General features: G+C 39.5%; 2 non-coding genes across 2 annotated transcripts; both read left to right on the top strand.

Moving 5' to 3' along the window:
* The first annotated feature begins 4822 nt into the window (after positions 1–4822).
* LOC130342268 (U2 spliceosomal RNA) lies at positions 4823–5018 on the top strand. Its single transcript, XR_008881941.1, has one exon. It is a non-coding gene; the product is annotated as a U2 spliceosomal RNA (small nuclear RNA).
* Positions 5019–12228: 7210 nt separating this feature from the next.
* Positions 12229–12428, top strand: LOC130342269 (U2 spliceosomal RNA). Its single transcript, XR_008881942.1, has one exon. It is a non-coding gene; the product is annotated as a U2 spliceosomal RNA (small nuclear RNA).
* The last annotated feature ends 315 nt before the right edge of the window (positions 12429–12743 follow it).

The following is a 12743-nucleotide window of genomic DNA, read 5'->3' on the forward strand; positions in this document are numbered from 1 at the left end:
CAGTGATAGTGCCCATGAAGGGGACCTTGTTGGGCCCGCCCCTTTCACGGTTATCGCTTCTCGGCCTTTTGGCTAAGATCTTGTATCTTGTCAAGGGGCTCTGAGTTCGTCGAACCTTCGGCCTTGAGGCATCGGCGGTTTTTTAGCCGTCTTAAGCCTCATGCTGCTATAGGAGGAGGACTTACAAAGAACGGGAAGGCGATCCCCCATGGCGACCCTTAGGTTTGCTGCGCATACTGAAACTCGGATTAAGAACACCTTCCGTATTGAAGTGGATGAGGAGAAAAAGGAGAAGATGACTTTGGAATTTTTTGTCAAGAGAATTATGCTGGATTTATTGCACATTCAGAGAGAAGATGTGTTTTGCCTAAAAGACCCAGGTAAAGGACTTTTCATTCTTACCTTGACTTCCGCATCTGCATGTGACCATATGTTTGAGAAAGTTCGGGAGCTTGCCAATGAGGAGGATATGAAAGGACTTGTTTTCATTGCTCTATATTCTAATGGCGATGTTCCACTGGTGGTTACTATGCACGATCCATACGTGGATATAAGAGACATTGTCTTATTTTTAAACCAATATTGTGCGGAAGTCAAATACTCTCATAAAATAATGAATGCAATGGACTTTTGGACTGGAAAGCATAAGTTTGCTGTTAAGTTCAGAGAAGATGTGAGAGGAATTGGAGGTCTGTGTCGCCCACCTGCAAATTTTTTAATTGGGCGTAAACGTGGCTATTTATTCTACCCTGGGATGCCGTATTATTGCAGGAAATGCCATGAATATGGTCATACACAAGAATCTTGCAAAGAGGAAGTGGTTATTTGCAAAAGATGTGGCCAAAAAGGCCACACCACTTTGGACTGTCAAAATGAGATTCTGTGTAATGTGTGTAAGCAGAAAGGACACGCTTTTAAGGATTGTCCTCAACGCTCCTGGGCCAATATTGTGGCTACGTCGGCTGGTCCCTCGATGAGGAAGAGCTCCATGGATGCTGTGCCTGTGCCTAAGACCCACACCCTGAAAGTGATGCCTGAGTCTTCTGCTACCGGAATTCCTGTGATACCTGCTGTGGCTCATGTCTCCAAAAGCATTGTGTCCCCGGGGAAGGTCGTGGGACCTGAGACAGAAGTGAGGGGTTCTCCTCTCATGGAAGTTGAGGGTCCTGGACCGCCCAGAAGGGATACAGAGGAGATGGATGTAGAAGAACGGCGAAAGAGGAAAAGCAGAGACCGGAAAGAGGAAAAGGGCCTTAACATCAAAAGGAGTGGTCGAGTTAGTGCGGACGAGGGGAACGTGGAGATTGTCTGCCAAAAGGTTATAACAGCATCCGACCCTGTTAATATTGAGGAATTTGTGTCACCACCTACAGATTGGGGTTCTTTGTCTGAGGATAATGAATGACCCAGGAGCTACCAAGTGTTAATATCTCCTCCTTCAATGTGAGGAGTTTGAAGAGCCCAGAGAGGAGGGCTGCTTTATTTTCTTTCTTGTCTTCTTTGCCTACAGACATTTTATTTTTACAGGAATGTGCCATTGATTATGATATCAATTATTCATCTTTGAGATCTGAATGGACTCTTGGCCCGTCTGTGTGGTCAGGGGATAATGAGAGGAAAGTGACTGGTGTTTGCATACTGTTCAAGAGCAGTGAGTATAAAGTTACCTCCTTCACAGACATTGTACCCGGTAGAGCCCTGCTCGTTCATATTATTTATAATGACATGAATATGAGACTTTTAAATGTATATGCCTCTCCAGATAAGGATGAAAGATCTGATTTATTAGAGAAAATTCAGTTTTATTTACCGGGTTCATCCCCGCTTATCATCGCTGGTGATTTTAATTGTATAATGGCAGGAGAGGAGCGGGCTGGAGGATCTGAACAAAGGAAAGATAAGACTGAAAAACAACTAAAGGATTTTATAGTTGATTTTAATTTAAAAGATTTGTGGAGAACCTCTTTCCCTAATGACCCTGGGTATACCTGGGGGAATAGCCTTTATATGTCAAGGATTGATTATATTTTTGCTTCTGGATTTGCATTTTATGGGAATATGCAATTGACTTCTACCTTTTTTTCAGATCATAAGATTTTATCTGCTACATGTAAGTTTGATGGGGTTTGCAGAGCCAAAGGAGTCTGGCGTCTGAATATCTCTTTGCTTGAAGATGAAGAAATTAAATGTAATTTTATCTATCTTTTTAAAAAATTGCAGAACTCAAGGACTAATTTTAATTCTCTTTTAGCATGGTGGGAATTCTGCAAGGTAAAATTTAAAGAGTATTTTATTAAGATGGGTGTTAAAAAAACAAAAGAGAAATTGAAATGGTATAGAGATCTTAACACAAAACTACAAACCTATTATCAACTCAAAGAGCTGGGTGTATATGTAGACGATCTGATTTTAAGTGTTAAAAGTGATATTCAGAAGGCTATAACTAACAAAGGGAAAGAAATAATTTTTAACTCCAAAGTTGAATGTAAAGAGAAGGATGAAAAGTGTACAAGATTCTTTTTTAAAAAGGTAATGGAAACAAAAAAGTTAATGATTAACATTGAGGATGAAACTACTAATGTAGGAATGTTATCCAAAGCTAAATCCTTTTATCAAGATCTGTTTAATGAGAAACCCATTGATATATCTGCTGCTAATTTTCTCCTAAGCACTTTAGATTGTGGTTTAAGTAAGGAGGACCAAGATGCACTTTGCACAGAAGTAAGATGCCAAGAATTAGAAATTGCTGCTAAAAGTTTATCCACAGGTAAAACACCAGGTTCTGATGGACTTCCTGTAGAGTTTTATAAAACCTTTTGGGACATTTTTAAAGATGATTTGCTTAATATTTTTAAGGAGGCTTTTAATTCTGATGTTCTACCTTTATCTTGGAGGAGTGGTATAGTGTCTCTGATCCCCAAAAAGGGGGATAGGAACAGCTTAGAAAATTGGAGACCAATTACGCTTCTTAATGTTGATTATAAGATTATGTCAAAAATTTTTGTTAACAGAATGAAGCCGTTTTTGTACAAGGTCATCCATGTGGATCAGGTATGTGGTGTCCCAGGAAGGAGTGTAGCTGAACCTTTAAATGCTATTAGGGACGTCATATGGTATCAGCAAGAGCGGAATCAAAATCTAGCCATTCTATCTCTAGATTTTCATAAAGCGTTCGATAGAGTATCACATTGTTTTTTATGGATGGTTTTACAACGCATGGGTTTTCCTAACATATTTATTAAGCAAATTGCTCTCTTATATAAAGGTTCTTTTAGCAGGATTTTAATAAATGGTTTCCTTACAGATTTTATTAATTTATCATCAGGGGTAAAGCAAGGCTGCCCTCTGTCTCCTATACTGTTTATATGTGCAATAGAACCTCTGTTAAACTTAATAAGGAATGATAAAATAATAAAAGGAGTGCCAGTTCCTGGAGGTAATAATGCCACCCTTAAAGTGTGTGGCTATATGGATGATATTAATGTTTTTTGTGAAAGTGCCTTCTCTTTACAAAGAGTTGTTGATGTTACTGATTTCTTTTGTAAAGCTTCTGCTTTTAAACTTAATTTATCTAAATGTGACTGTTTTTATATAGGTAAATGGGAAAACGTGCAAATACCAAACCTAAAATTACAGTCAGAAAAAATAAAAATCCTTGGAGTCATCTTTGATAAAAATAACAATGGTGAGGAAAGTTGGCTAATGGTAAAAGAAAAGGTAAAGAAAAAGGTAGACTTTTGGTCCCTTAGGAAATTATCCTTAGAAGGTAAAATTTTGGTGATTAAGGCTATGCTAATACCCATTATGCTCTATTTAAATATGATTTATCCTCCTAATGAACTTATGTCTAGGCAACTTCAGAGGATTCTCTTTGAGTTTCTATGGAGTTCTAAAGCAGAAAAATTAAAAAGAGATACTATGTATAAGTCACAAAAAAATGGAGGAAAACAGGTTCCCTGTATTAGAAAATTTTTATACTTAAGGTTTTTTAGTTGGTGTTTTAGGGGACTTTTTATGAAAAGTGTATGGTCCTGTTTTTTAAAGTACTCTGCGGGACATATTTTTAGAAAAAGAGAATGGGTGTTTTTATCATTATCTTCTCCTGTACTTTTAACTCCGCCTAAACATTATGCCATCTTAGAAAAAATTATACGTATGTATAACCTTAAAGACTTTGACTTGTTAACCTTGAGGGATGCTCGCAAGATAGAAGTACAGTTAAATTTGCAAGAAGAAATATGTATGGTCTCTAATTTTTCTTATAATAGGTGTGTACAAATATGGAAAAAGGTAAACGAGCCATATCTTTTTAATGAGCACAAGGATTTAGCATGGATGATTATCCATGAGTGTCTTCCGGTAAGATTTTTCCAATATAGAAGAGGTCTAAATGCTGTATGTGTCTGTCCCCGGGAAAATTGCAATATAGATGAAACTGTTTTGCACCTTTTCTGGAATTGTTATTTTGCACAAAAGGTTTTTAGACTAATTGGTTCTTTATTGAAATTCCTAACAGGTCTAAAAGTTTTAAATCATGAAGTTGTTTTATATGGCAAAAGTGATGGAGTTACGAAAGAAAAAGAGAGAATTTTGTGGATTTTTATCAACTGTACAAAAAATGTATTATGGAAAGTTCGTAATATCCTTGTCTTCAAAAGAGATTTTATTTGTGAAAAAGAATGTTTGAAGATGATATACAGTGAAGTTTACTTGTACTATTTAATTGATAAAAAGAGATATGGGCAGAAAAAAGCATTAGCTATGTGGAATTTACATTTATGGAAAACAGTATTTGATGTATTGTAAACATTTTTTGTGATGTATTTAAGTTTTTGAGTTTTTTCAATAAAAATGTAAAAAAAAAATCTGTTCTTATCAGTTTAATATCTGATACGTCCCCTATCTGGGGACCATATATTAAATGGATTTTTGAGAACGGGGGCCGATTTCGAAGCTTGCTTCCGTCGCCCTATGCATTGACCCGATATGGCAGTATCTTCGGGTACAGTGCACCACCCCCTTACAGGGTTAAAAAGAAAGATTCCTACTTTCATTGCTACCTGCTTGCTGGCTAGCCAGCTAGCCAGCCCTGTGGGCCTTGCTGCTGCAGCCAAAAAACAAAAGGTGGTGCTGCTGCTGCTGCTTCTGCTGCTTCTGCTTGTGTCTGGCCGCTGTTGGAGCGTCCAGGCACAGGACTTCTGCTGCTGCTGACTAAATGGCCTCCTTAATTGGATCATTTGAGTAGCCAGCACACCTGTGCAGGTAGGGCATGACATGATAGGCAGCTGCCTTGATAGCGGGTGGGTGCTGAATGTTCCTAATTGACAAAATAAGATTAATGCTTATGAAGAAATATAAAATCTCATCCCTTCCCCAATATCGCGCCACACCCCTACCCCTTAATTCCCTGGTTGAACTTGATGGACATATGTCTTTTTTCGACCGTACTAACTATGTAACTATGTAACATAACATGGGGGGGGGGGGGGGGGGGTCTCCTGGCTGTTCACACAGGTGTGTCATTGCTGTACATTGACCATGCATTGCTTCTGTGGTATTGCAAAGGCAAAGACAAATGCTTCCAGCCATCCATTGCACTAATGGATTGGTCATCAGCTGGCTGTCTATGTCCCGCATCAATATAGACCAAAGTACAGAGGGTTAGGCTATGCTATTGTGCACCTACCTGATGCATCAGAAGGTGCGAGGCCCTTGCTAAATTCTGTGCACAGACTTTGAGATCTATACTTTAGACTGTATCTAAACCTGCTCCAACATGGACTGACATTCTGGCCTACTTTCAGCCGATGCGACTTGTCTGTCGCTGAACAGTCGCTTTTTATGTATTCAGCACCTATGTATAATGTTGTAAAAATGCTCTAGAAGCTAAAGTCGCAGAAATGTCACACATATTTGGCCTGCAACTTTCTGTGCGACAAATTCAGACAGGAAAAATCAGTATAAATCCTTAGAAAATTATCCCCCAGTGTCTCCATCTGCTGGCGGTATTGAATAAGCATTGCTGCACTGATGGGGTATGCATTAGACGAAAAAAAAGAAGAAAAAGAAGAATAATACGCCCAGAAAAGAGGCGAAAAGGAGAAAAACGTAAAAAAACGTGAAAAAAAAGTAAGAGGAAGAGAAGGGAAAAAAAGGTGGAAATGGGTTTAAAAGTGATTTCGGCGGAGAAATATATATATATATATATATATATATATATATATATATATATATATACGCGCACACACACACATATATATAAACGTATTCTCCGTTGAGATATTGCAGCCGCTGCTGTGTCCAGGCCCAGGAGCCTTAGCACTGTGCTGTGATGTCACTCAATACCACTGACATCACTAGGTGTAAACAACATCTCTCCTTTGCTGTGTATGTGACTATGGAGCTGTTTGGTGATGTCGTCTATTATGGCCTTCATAGAAGCAACAGGAGATTGTTGCATCCATCTAGAACCCTCAGAACTACAGTGCTATGATGTCACTCACTTCCACAGGCCTTGCAGAGTGTAAACAACAACAACCCAGCTTTGTTGTGTATGTAACCATAGGGATTTGTGATGTCACCTAGAACCTTCACAGCAGCGACAGCTTTATGAGGAGCATCAGCACTGCTCTGCCTGAGCAGAACCATCACCGCCATAGGTTGTCAAATAACCCGGATTTAACCCACACAGGTAAGTCCAATGGGGTGCAGGCATGTCCTCTATGCTTACAGCTTCCCGTGGGTGTTGGTTTGATACCGTTTGGGGACAGCCAAGGAGGCATCTGCAGGCAACAAAGGTAGGTGTGTGCTTGTGTGTGTGTTTCCTATGCAGATCCTAAGCCCAGTGTCACATGCAAGTAGGAGGAGTAAGAAGGGTTCCTGGCAAATCCGGGTTATGGATTGCATTTAAAAAGGCCCCGTGGGAGTGCAATGGGCCCCTGTCTTGCTGCTTAGCAATAATGGTATGGGTTTAGGTTCTGCTGTGTGTACTGGTGGTTGACTGCCCCCCAGCCCAGAGTGTGCATGGAAAATTGTCTGGCAGCCTCCCTGACAGCAAGCAGTGATAGTGCCCATGAAGGGGACCTTGTTGGGCCCGCCCCTTTCACGGTTATCGCTTCTCGGCCTTTTGGCTTCGATCCCGTGCGGTTTACCGGGCGGGTTAGGAGTTGAAGGGGGTGGTGATCGGGGCCCTCTTTGCGGGGGGCCCTGGGTTATTTCGGAGTTGCGATAGTGGGTTTCATCACCTGCAAAAATGAGTGGAGGAGAAAGGATTCGCGGAATGGAAGACACGGTCAGGATTTTCGTCCCAACGGAACATCGGGGAACGGTTGGCCTGGACCAGATTGTGCTGGAGATTCTACGCAGGCTCCAGTACCTAAAGGTAACAGATGTATTTGCAATGCAAGATTTCCCTAGACAGGGTATTTATGATGTTACATTTGTTAATTCCGAGATTTGTCAGAGGGTCTACAAGGACCTGGAAGGAATGAAGAGAAAGAATGAGCCGGATATTATGAGGAAAGTTAAAGTAGAGCCTTTGTTTCTGAGTACAGAGAAAGTGGTCATCGTACATATGTACAATCCCAAAGTTACAGACTCAATGGTAACAAATTTTCTTTATCGTTATTGTGAAGAAGTGAAGTTTTTTGGAAAACTAAAGAACAGACATGGTTTTTTTAACTGTAAAAGGAAATATGTTGTGAAGTTCAAGAAGGATGAGTCTATGGAGGAGGGAATTAAGAGTATTCCTCAAGTTTTTTCCATTGGAGGAGAGCGTGGTTTTTGTTTTTATGAGGGGCAGCTTCAGTTTTGCCGCAAATGTCAAGCATATGGCCACGTGCAGGACGCATGTCCTGTGAAGGGTGTTGTTTGTAGGAACTGTGGCAAGACTGGGCATGAAACAAGTTTTTGCGTTGAGGAAAAGACTTGTGATATTTGTGGGAGTAATTCCCATTTGGCAAGAGGATGTCACTTATGGTACAAGAGAAGGAGTTATGCTGATGCGGCTGGAAGTAAAGGTGGACAGAGCAATGAACAGGGAATGGGAAGGAGGTCTTTTTCAGAAGCCACAGGTGTGGATGGAGGTGTGGATGGAGGTGTGGATGGAGGTGAAAAATCTAATGTGGAGGGGGAATGTGAAGTCGGGAGGAGCGCAGGTGGTACGATTGTTAAAAATGTTGTTGCTCAGGTGGATGTGATTAAAGAGGCTTTTGTGGAGACAAGTGTGGTGGTTGAACAGGAGTATAAGAAAGTGGTCTCCACAAGTGAAGTAACATGTGCAAAGGGGGTGGAGGTCAAGAAGATTGAAACTGTGTATGGAGATGTGTTTCCTTGTGGAAGCATGAGTGGTGATGTGGAATGTCCAGACCCTGTTGTGGGGGAGGAGGAGGGAATGGAATTCCAAGAAAATGTGCAGTCATCTGAGAAGTCCCTTACACCTGCTCAGAGATTTGTCAGCAGTGATGAGGAGGATGAGGTGGGGGTGGAAAGTAAAAGAAGTAAAAAAGGAAGTTGGACTGGGGATCAAGAGGACCCAGTGGTTGGAAGAGGAGTTGAAATGGACAGGGACTCTGATCCAGGGTCGCCTGATTGTTATGAAAATGTTTTAAGGAAAGTTGAGAGTCAGAGCAGTAATTTTTAACTATGATGGATATTAAAGTTTTGATTTTATTCATTTTAGTTATTATGACTCTTATCTTAACAACCCTTAATGTCAGGAGTATTGGATCAGAAGTAAGAAGAGCTGCTATTTTTGAGGTGTTGGAGAATGTGAGAGCTGATATAATATGTTTACAGGAGTGTGCAATTAAATCTGCACCTTATGCTGATGAGTGGAGGATGGGACAATCTTTTTGGTCAACTAGTACGGATAACAAAAATGAAGGAGTTGGTTTTTTAATCAAAAATAACAATATCAAAGTTTTAAATTGCCAGATTTTAATACCAGGCCGTTGCATGGTTTTAAACTTTGAGTTTTTAGACCAGAGGATTAGAGTTTTTAACGTATATGCCCCAGCAGAGAAGAAAGAGCGGTTGGTTTTTTTAGAGTCCTTGAAGTTTTTTATCCCTGGTCGGGAAAGTACTATAGTGGCTGGTGATTTTAACTGTATCCGTACTGTTAATGACCGTGAGAGTGCTGCTGAAGTCCGAACTGACATTACCTCTAATGCTTTAAATCAATTAGTACAAGACTTACACTATATAGATGCTGGACTGATGATTGACACTGATGATAGATATACATATGTATCGGATAGTGGTCACTGTAAATCCCGAATAGATTATATTTTTGTGTCTGAAGGGATGAAGGTGGCCCGGTGTAATCAGATGATGTCGATTTTCTCAGATCATAAAATTTTATCTGCTGAAATAAGCATCTCAGAGTCCATTGCCTTTGGTAGGGGACTCTGGAAGTTGAATGTGAGTTTACTTGAAGAAGAGGAGGTAATGGCAGGTTTTAAAAATATATTTTTATCCTGTGCTGCTAAACAAGACTGTTTTAAAAATATTTTAGACTGGTGGGATTGGGCTAAAGTGAACTTTGCTGGTTATTTTAAGTCTGTTTGCATTAAGAGAGCACAGGAGAAGAGGCGGAGAGATGAGACTTTAGTTTCACAGTTGGAGACTCTCTTTAAGTTTAAGAACGCTGGTCTAGAGGTGGATGCTGAAATTTGTGAAATTAAGGAAGAGATGAAGACAAGGTTGAAGGAAAGAGGAAGGAATATTGTTTACAGGGCTAAGGTGCAACATTTGGAGGAGAATGAACAATGTAGTCGATATTTTTTTAAAAAGTGTTTTAAGCCAAAGGGGGTCTTTAAGTCAGTTTTAACCTCAAGTGGTGAGGTGGTTGGTAGGGAGATGGAGGAGGAGGTTTGTAAATTTTATGAAACACTTTTTAGTAATGAAAGTAAAGCTGCTATTAATGAAATGGAAGACTACTGTAACATTTTAGAGGATCAAATTCCAGATGAGGAGAAAGTTTTTTTGGTGGAAGATGTTAGTGAAAATGAAATTAGAATGGCGCTGAATGGAATGGCAAAAGGTAAAACCCCTGGTAGTGACGGCCTTCCAGCTGAGTTTTATGTTGTATTTTGGCCTCTTTTAAAAGATGTTTTTACTCGGGTTGTGCAATATGTTTTTAAGTTTGGGATTTTAGCTGATTCAATGAAGAAGGGAATTATCACACTAATACATAAGAAAGGTGACGAACGTGATATAAAAAATTGGAGACCAATTTCATTGTTAAACAGTGACTATAAAATTATTGCTAAAATTGTTGCAAACAGGCTTAGGAATATTATTGGCCATATGGTAGATAATTACCAAGTATGTGCTGTACCCGGGAGAAGAATTACTGATAATTTATTGATTTTAAGGGATATTATTTATTATTGTAATTTTAATAAGGTGCCTCTTTTTGTCGAGTCAGTGGATTTCGAGAAGGCCTATGATAAAGTCGCACACAAATTTATGTTTACGGCCCTAAAACATATGGGGATCCCAATGAAGTTATTACATGTTATTAAAGGGTTATATAATGGTGTTACTGGACAAGTTTTAATGAATGGCCATGTTGGTCCTGCTTTTAAGATTTTATCAGGGGTTCGGCAGGGTTGCCCACTCTCCCCAATCCTTTTCATCTGTGTAATAGAGGCCTTGTTAAAGAATGTTCAGAAAGACAAATGTGTTAAAGGAGTTTTTATACCTGGCAGTGGTGGGAGTGATCTTAAGGTTTTAAGCTACATGGATGATGTTGTGTTTACATGTACTTCAAAAGCAGATTTGAATAGAGTGAATTTGCATATTCAAATTTTTTGCTGTGTGGCCGGAATGTGTGTAAACTGGGGCAAATGTCATTTGGTGAATTTTGGGAAATGCGAAGATGTGTTGGTGGATGGAGTAGAGATAAAGGAGAATGTGGAAGTTTTAGGGGTCATTTTTGAAAAGAATCTTAAAGGGAGAGAGACTTACAACAAGCTGGACAGTAAAATTGAAAAGAAATTGAATTTTTGGAAATTGAGGAGTTTATCCCTTAAAGGGAAAGTACTTGTTATTAAGACTGTGATTTTACCTTTACTTTTATATACTGCGATGGTTTTTCCACCTGGTAAGCTTTGGATGAGGAAGACAACAAGAAGACTTTTTGTTTTCTTTTGGGGATCCAAAATGGAAAAAATGAAAAGAGAGAAGGTAATGAGTACTGTAAAGAATGGTGGATATGACTTTCCAAATATTGATTTGTTTTTAAAGTTACACTATTTTCTTTTAATTTTCAAGACGATCCAGTGCAATAGTAAAACAGCTGATATGTGTAAATATTTAGCAGGATGGTTGTTTTCTAAGTGGGGCTGGTGTGAGAGGGATCTGAGGAAACCAATGGCGCTGATTATACCTACCTTTTATGTGGTTCTTCGGTCTTTCAATGATCAGTTTAATTTGAGCTCCTTGGGGAAACCTGAAAAGAAGAAAATAGAATATGAGTTGAGAAAGAGTGAAAAATTTAATGAAGTACCATTCTGTAATATTGCACAGTCAGTTAAGATTTGGAGCCTTTTTAATTCCTTTGGTTTATCAAATAGACAAAAAGATGTGGTATGGATGTCTTACCATGGTTGCCTCCCAACTCGAGTGTTTTTAAGAGGAAGAGGAATAAGAGTGAGTGAACAGTGTCCAAGAGAGGGTTGTGGAGGTAAAGAAGATATTGTACATTTGTGGTGGGACTGTTTTTATGCCAAGGAAGTTTTTAGGCTTTTAACAAGATTTTTTATTGCACTTATGGGTTTTAATGATTTTACTTTTGAGAAAATTTTTATCGGTCAGGACTTTAACATGAAGAATGATGCACGTGTTACTTGGATAATTTTTTCTGTTTTTAAAGAAGTTTTATGGGACTCCAGGAATTTGCTTGTTTTTAAAAATGTTTCCATTTCTCCAAGTGAATGTAGGAGGTTGTTGCTCGGAAGACTTTTTATTGCATATTTATTAGATAAGAAGAGAATGGGAGAAGACAATGCTGAAAAGATCTGGAAATATACCCAATGGTGGAAACTGTAAGTCTGACCAGTTTATGTTTTGTTTTTTAAATGTTTTTGTTTTCCTTCAGCTTTTACCTTTTGGTTTTAAGTTCTTGACCCTCGGTTCCCTTTTTTTTGTCTTTCCGCATGATGTTTTTTCAGACATTGTTTTAAGTGACGAGTCCTGGTAGGAGACCTGATGATCGTTCAAACAATAGTCTGTAACTGAGGAAAAAAAAAGAAAAAAAAAAAAAAAAAAAATCTGTTCTTATCAGTTTAATATCTGATACGTCCCCTATCTGGGGACCATATATTAAATGGATTTTTGAGAACGGGGGCCGATTTCGAAGCTTGCTTCCGTCGCCCTATGCATTGACCCGATATGGCAGTATCTTCGGGTACAGTGCACCACCCCCTTACAGGGTTAAAAAGAAAGATTCCTACTTTCATTGCTACCTGCTTGCTGGCTAGCCAGCTAGCCAGCCCTGTGGGCCTTGCTGCTGCAGCCAAAAAACAAAAGGTGGTGCTGCTGCTGCTGCTTCTGCTGCTTCTGCTTGTGTCTGGCCGCTGTTGGAGCGTCCAGGCACAGGACTTCTGCTGCTGCTGACTAAATGGCCTCCTTAATTGGATCATTTGAGTAGCCAGCACACCTGTGCAGGTAGGGCATGACATGATAGGCAGCTGCCTTGATAGCGGGTGGGTGCTGAATGTTCCTAATTGACAAAATAA

This window comes from Hyla sarda, unplaced genomic scaffold (genome assembly GCF_029499605.1).
Source record: "Hyla sarda isolate aHylSar1 unplaced genomic scaffold, aHylSar1.hap1 scaffold_647, whole genome shotgun sequence".
Taxonomy (NCBI): domain Eukaryota; kingdom Metazoa; phylum Chordata; class Amphibia; order Anura; family Hylidae; genus Hyla; species Hyla sarda.